Source organism: Eleutherodactylus coqui, chromosome 7, assembly GCF_035609145.1.
Source record: "Eleutherodactylus coqui strain aEleCoq1 chromosome 7, aEleCoq1.hap1, whole genome shotgun sequence".
NCBI classification, from domain to species: Eukaryota; Metazoa; Chordata; class Amphibia; order Anura; family Eleutherodactylidae; genus Eleutherodactylus; species Eleutherodactylus coqui.
Genome location: NC_089843.1, coordinates 185,016,847 through 185,024,447, shown reverse-complemented (window position 1 = coordinate 185,024,447; position 7,601 = coordinate 185,016,847). Strand labels below are relative to the sequence as shown.

At 38.7% G+C, this 7,601-nt stretch overlaps 1 long non-coding RNA gene across 1 annotated transcript; it reads left to right on the top strand.

Moving 5' to 3' along the window:
• Positions 1-771: 771 nt before the first annotated feature.
• On the top strand, positions 772-6,691 carry LOC136573640 (uncharacterized). Its single transcript, XR_010785911.1, has 5 exons — positions 772-814; positions 3,188-3,250; positions 5,002-5,073; positions 5,246-5,272; positions 5,426-6,691. It is a non-coding gene; the product is annotated as an uncharacterized lncRNA (long non-coding RNA).
• Positions 6,692-7,601: the final 910 nt, after the last annotated feature.

Genomic DNA, 7,601 nt, shown 5'->3' with positions numbered 1-7,601 from the left:
AACCTTTAAAAGGAATCGGTCACCTAGTTTGAGTCTTATGAGCTAAGCTTATGGGCTGAAAGTAGGTGACCCGCTGAGTCTGGAGATTGAAGTGTTCTTACTTTCCCCGTCGTTCCCCCGGTTTCCATGCTGGAAGCTGCCACTCAGTTGATTGAGCGGCGCACAAAGTCGTCTGCCTGTTCTAATTTCATAACGGGCAGACCACTTAGCAGCGCTCAATTTATAGATCATTGGTTTCCAGCACCGACACCTGGGGAACGACAGCAAAGGTAAGAATAACACTTACATCCCCGGACTCAGCGGGTCAACTATTTTCAGCCCATAAGCTAAGCCTATAGAGCTATATGTAGGTGACAGAATCTCTTATGGAAATGAGCTGATAATCTTTTGCCAGATTCTATCTATTTCACGCACAAAGGATGTGGTCGGTTTTGGGGATCACGTAGTTATGTCACAATGACTAATTGAAGAAAGGAAATTTAGATTATAGGAGGTGAATACTGGTCTGCATGCAATTCCTTACAATGAACATCTTGTTTATAGAAGCTAATAAAAAAGTGGGCAAAACTTGGCAAGGAAGCTGAAATCTGCTTTAAGTCAGAGATCTGAAAACAAGCCTTTGTTTTGTAACATACTTAGGTTGTCAAGATATGATACATACACATTCCCATATCACGTAATAAGAATCATTCAACGTCACTAAGACAATAATTTCATTTGTGGCATATGACTCTTCTTCTACGGATACATATATAAGATGACAGAGGCGCACTAGACATCAACACTCTCTGACACCTGTCGGCCTTCCTTTCAGGTAAGACTTAAGAACCTGGAAAACTATTTTAGCCTATAAACATTTTATTGGTATAGGATTTTTTTTTAAACCCCTTTGACTTAATTCAAAATTTAGGGTAAGTTCACACATCACGGATATGCTGCCAAATTTCAACTGTACATTTCACACCAAATTTCCTGCGTAAATGGGACCCATTTTGATCACATCATTCATTCACTGCAGTATAGTGTGTGAATGCCATGGTTAAAATTCAAAAATCTGCATCCAAATCTGTTTTTAAGGGTGTCTGGGGAAATGGACATGACCAAGAGGGGTTGTGAAATGCACCAGATTTACTGTGTACCATTTTTATTGCTACAAAACAGTTTTGTAAAGTAAGCCAGCAAAAACGTTTCGTAGTTTCTACCCGTCTGGTCTATTTTTTATCCTGTTGAAATTTAGAAGAGTATTAATAAATCCAGCCCATTGTATGCTGCAGGGGTTTATCAAAATGATGGAAACACCCAGATGTTTATAATCAATCCATTATTTTAATAAAACCCTCCTTGTTTCTATGGTGCACACACTGCGGCAAAAATGACATATCTTTTTTCTTTGGGTCACTACGACACCAAATTTCTAGTGTTTTTGCTGTACTTTTAAACAAATAAAAAATTTTTCGAAAAGAATAAAATTTTCTGCCACCATTTTCTTACAGGCATAACTTATTTTTCTGTCAACATAGTTGTGTGAGGGCTCGTTTTTGTGGGGTGTTCTGTAGTTTCTATTGGTACCATTTTGGGATACATACAACTTTTTAATCGCTTTTTATTATATATTTTTTTTAGATGAGTTGAATACTTAGATAGATAAGACTTTTATGGACGCGGAAATACCAAATATGTTTTTTGGTTTTTTTATTAAAATTTTTTTTATTATAAATATGGAAAAATGTTTTTTGTTTTTTTAAACCTTAATACCTTTAAATTATTTTTTTATAGTGAATAAATCTTTTAAAACCAATTTTTATGTTTTGGTTTTTTTTTAGCTGCCATAGGGAACAAGAACCTGCGATGGTTTGATCACTCCTGCAGTATAATATAAAGCTGTAGCATTACATTATACATCGATCTGACTGGCAGTCTTATCAAGCTACACCATGGGCATGGCTTGATAGGCAATCTGTTATGACAGCCCTGCAGTGCATTTAGTGACGCGCTAAGCAGTCCTCCTATTCTAAGTTTATAATGAGAGGACTACTTGGTGCGATGCTCAAAATGGTGACACTGAGGAACTAGTGGGGAAAGCGAGTATAAAACTTACATCCCTGGACCCAGTGGGACAGCTACTTTGAGCCCATAAGCTTATCTAATAGGGCTCAAAGTAGTTGAGAGTCTGTTTAAGATGTAAAAAGAGGTTCTGCCAAACAAAGAACTTAGCTGATGGCAATTGTTCCATCTATAGAGAGTCACCCAGTCACCAAAAAAATGTTATTGGCAAGCCTTTCAGAGTGGGAGCTTTTTTTAAAATAAAATGTTACATATTAGAAGACAGTAGGAGCTGCCATTAAATGCATGGAGAAAAATAAGTCAATTAACTTATGGCTAAACAACTTTGGACTAGTTGTTACTGTACGAGGTTTATAAATCAAGGTCGATAACATTGATAGAGCAACAGTTTGTGAGCTCTCATATGCATAGTACTTAGGCTCTAAAACTGAATGAGTCATGTGTTTCTGCTACTTTGTTGCAGCCATGGTTTACCTGCACCTTCACATGTATTTGTTGCAAGTGCTGATTTTGTTTTTGTTGCATTTGCGGAGGAGTGGCTGCCTTCACTTTTGTCAGGCACTCTATTCATCCATATGTCCCCAATAGAGATGAGCCAAAGTACTTGTTAAGGGCGATTTCGCAATCGAGCATCTTTTCACCCGAGTAGCCAGGTACTCGAAAATAGCGATGCTTGATTGCGAAATTGCCCTTAACGAGTACATTCGCTCATCTCTAGTCCCCAATGTTTTAACTGGAGTATATGGCCAGGTATCCTACTTTCCCTGGATCTGTTTGGAGGCTTTTGGCCCAAATGAGATGTCTTTTAGGGTTATAAACCTATCCAATAACATTTGCCTGGACGTGGCAGATGGGCCCAAATGTTTTGATTAAAATATGCGCTAAGAACCTTAGATTTTTATGTGGCTAGTATAAAGAACAGTTGTGCAATTTTTTTCAGATATTAATTGTGGATGAGTCATCTGACTTCATTGTAAAGAATATGCTAATTAAACTTGACCCAGTCTATTAGGATAATGTAAACCCTTTAAGTCCTTAATCGGGAACTTTCAATGAACGACCAATGTAACTAACTGTGTACAATTGACTGCAATATTTATTTTTTCTCTGTTGCTGTTATCAGGATTTCAAGATGAAGTATTTTTTGATTTTTGCACTACTCTTGGTGGCAGTTTATTCCTTTCCGGTAAGTTATTTTCACGCAATAACACAGATAAGTAATACAGCAAATAAATCTTAATTGAATCAAGGGGTCAAAGAGCGCTCCGTTTTTTACATATCAATTGTATAGAAATAGGTGATAGGAAAAACTCACCTGGTGCCAGGTGGGAATCACCTTGAACAATGATACCCACCCGCACCTAAGATTGAAGTTTGCATAAAGACATCATCCAGTTCCACAATCCATCGAGTGACTGGAGAGCCAGGTAGTAATCAAGAAAGACTTAACCGACAGGGAGCCTTAACATAACCAAAAAGTCCAAAGTAAAAAAGAGATTCCGTGCTCACAGGGTCCAGGATAATAAATTAAAAGTTCCAAGGAATGATATATAATTATACTGTACATTATTGCAATGCATTTCGGCTGACACCTTTTGCAAGCAATACAATCATATGTTTAAAAAACGCACCATATATATAGCATATAATTCAGTCACTTGCTAGATGCCAGTCTCGCGCTGCAGTAAAGTACTGTATAATTATATACCATTCCTTGTAACTTTTAATTTATTATCCCAGACCCTGTGAGTGTGGAATCTCTTTTTTACTTTGGACTTCTAAGTAAATAAATCTTATATAACATGTAGAGGTTTATTGCTGCCAAAGTTTGTTTAAATGGGGTTGTCCCATAATGAATATAGCCTAAAGTAAACCTCTAAACATGTAAATACAGCAGAAATAGCAAAGTTAAAACTTGGATCTAAACCCCATGAAGATGCTGCACAAAACAGTTAAAAACGGGTCACACACATTAGATGAATGTTACAGAACAAGGCAGGAACTGTCAATCCTCTAATGTGTAAGGGATCATCCAGACTCGCCTCCGACAACAGATGTAGGGTAACTACAAGAGAGATAAGCTATTTATTCTTCTTTTTCCATATATTCTGACTGCCTTTATGGAGTCGGAAAGGAATTTTTTCCTCTAAATGAGCTAAATTGGCATCTGCCTCGTTGTTTTTTTTGTTTTTTTTTGCCTTTCTCTGGATCAACAAGTGGGGGGGGGGGGGGTTGAAACAGGTTGAACTAGACAGCCATTGTCTTCATTCAGCCTAACATACTATGTTACTATGTATATTACTCTAGGGAACATATGCAGACTCGATTGTGCGGAACTCCTGTCAGCCAAACAAACATTTATTCAACAGATATTTAAAGTACTTGATTCGCTATAGACAGACTCTAAGTGTACTTTTATGTTGTCCAAGCGATAATCATTCCTATGCTTTTACACAAGAACAAGCATCGCCTACTGAATGGCTGCGGAGCGAGTCGGGAGCGGTCTGGCCCACCTGCCTGCCTTCACAGTAAACAGGCAGTCGTTCATAAATGAATGACTGCCTGTTTACACAGAATGATACGTGGCTCACTTTTCTCCATGCAGAAACTGGACGATGATGTGCAAGACCTCTCGTTCGTCGTTCACTCGGTACATGCATTTACAATAAACGATTATTATTGTTCAGATTCTCGTTGGATTACGGAAATTCAAAGGATACCGTGTTAAAGCAGCTTTAGTTATAAGAAATGCCTGCGGGGTGTTGTTTCTGTCAAAGGCAGCAATACAAAAAGTATGATATTTATTTTTAACAGTACAAAAAGGAGGCATTTCAGCAGTATAAAAAAAATGCCGAAAGGGGCAAATACCCTTTAAATTATTCAGATAGAAGAGCTACGAGCTAATATTTTGCATTATCAATTTTTTTTTCTTCAAAGCGTGGACCTAGACCTAGACCTGGACCTGGACCTGGACCTTTCCCAGGACCTGGAAGCAATGTTACTCACAAGGTGGTATAAAATTTTACGGATCTCATTTTACAATCTGGTTAGGGAAGGTTGGGTATACTTACAGCTATGAACAGGTGGGAACTTTAAATACTAAATGACAGTTTTAGGTAAGATATCCAGTTCACAAAATGGAATTGCACATTAACCAAATCACCTGTATGGTTTCTTCCAGAATAATCATTGGAATGAACCCAACTGTGTAAGTATTCAACCATCATGATAGTTTATACAAAATTACCCAATATGTTTCTCTCCCGTGAGATAATATAAGCAATACGTTTAGATCATTGCTAAAGAATTCAGAAAATAGCTGCATGTTCTATACTTCAGCTGATCTACTTTGTGTTTTCAGACAAACACCACCAAAACATCACAACCAAGACCTGCCATATCGGTGACAACTGCTGCGGATACTCAATGAATGGCGTCATCCTTCGGAGATACTGTAGCGAACCTTACTATACAAGCCAATGACGACTCCACAAGAGGAGACAATTAGGAGCTCCGAATCGACTGCATAGACTAGTATGCTAGCGAGCTTCAGTAATCAATAGACTAGGGGCGTACAACCTTTTTTGGAACAAGGGCCACCTTGTCAGACTGAACCACTCCTAAGGACCACAATAAGTCCTCTATCACACGGGCGTAAGGAGCTGCACACTGCATGCACATCTCTCTCGCATGCAAGTACACAATGACATGCATATTTGCTGCATGCAGACAATCCCCATACACTATCTTAGTGTGTATGTGCACGTAATATGTGCCAAGATAGTGCATGCCGTGCTTTATTTTCGCACATGCGTTGCGCACACAGTTAAGGCATATGGGAGACTGGTACTGCGTATTACACGTTAAAAAACTGTACGCATAATATGCAGTGACCAGGCCTGAAGCTTACCGAGGTACTGCAATCTAAGACATTTATGTCATAAAAGAGTATATAACATGTCCAATAGGTGTAGGTTTCACAAACTGCCACCTTCACTGTCAGAGGGGATGGCGTCCCAAATTATCCCATTTGGCACTCCAGAGAACAGGATGCCATGCACACAGTGCTCTCCAGTGTAGTATATGGAAGTTGTAGGAACAATGTAGCATTTCACAACTCTTGTAAACTAAAATGGACAGAACCGCATACATAGACGTCTGCCTCTCCACTTAATCTACTACGTTCTTAAGTGCTAAACTAGGGTTAATGACGTCATTCTCTTCATATGGCCACACAGCGGACCATTAGTACTTGCCCTTCCTTGTTCCCACACTGCATCACTCTCTCGGACATAGAAACTACAAGAGAGAGAATGGCATTGTGGGCTGCAGGTTGGGCATCCCTACAGTAAAGGAAGCTCTCTATACTCATATATTGAATGCAATAATGAATAGTACCCCGTCCCCCTGAAAATAAGATCTACCCAAAAATAAGCCCTAGCCTAATTTTCGGGGAGGCTTGAAATATAAGCTCTACCCTAAATATAAGCCCTAGTTACACTACATTAAATAGAAAGAAATACATTACAAGCTCGTCGTAGTTCTCCCAGTTTTTAGCTGCTCGTACACCATCACTTTCTGGTTACGGGATTCATAAATCCAATCTCCCGGAAACGATGGCTGTGATTGGCTCTTCGATTGCTGCTCAGTCAATAAATGCAGCGCTGGATGAACCAGTCATAACTGTGATTGGCGACGGCTCAGACAATTCAAAACTGATACCTCTACAACGCTATGGCTGTTGATTGGTTCTTCCACGGCTACTCAGCCAATCAATGCAGCGCTGGATAAACTCATCACAGCCATAGCATTGGTTCATCCAGTTCTGCACTAATTGGCTGAGCAGCAGTCAAAGAACCAATTTCAGCCATCATTTCCAGGAGGTGGGATTTATAAATCCCATAACCAGGAAGTGATGTATGAGCCGCCAAGGACTGCGGGAAGCACATTGCAGCTGTGGAAAGCAGCAGGAGGGACCTAGACTGAGCCTGCTATGTAAGTATAATAAAAAAATATAAGAGGGTCTTATTTTCAGAGAAACACTGTATGTAGTAAGCACTGAATGCAATGAAAAGTGTGCAGCAAGCTCCCTTTAGTGGCAGGTCCAGGAAGACAACATGTTCACTTTTAAATCTGTCTGCAGGAATTTGAAGCTCTGTATAAAAAACAAACAAAAAAAAACTGACGAGTGTGGACTTACTCTTTTTCATATTGCTTAATCTATATCATAAACAAGGTGGAGTGAGTCTAGTCTGGCCTATATCATGATGTGACACAAATATTTGTTCTGAGCTATGTTAACACATAAAGGATCCTAATTACGCAATGAAGTTTCTGATGTATAAGTCCAAGTATCGAATATGCTATTGATATAAATGCAATACTGTTAAAAATTGTTTTAAAATCTAAATTTATGCAACGCTGTTAAAAATGTAGATGAAAAAATCTCAATAAAAAGGGATTTAATAAAAAAAATTACAGTTGGAAACTATGTCCTCTTAAAGCATGATTCATTTTCTGATTTACATTTTTACTAT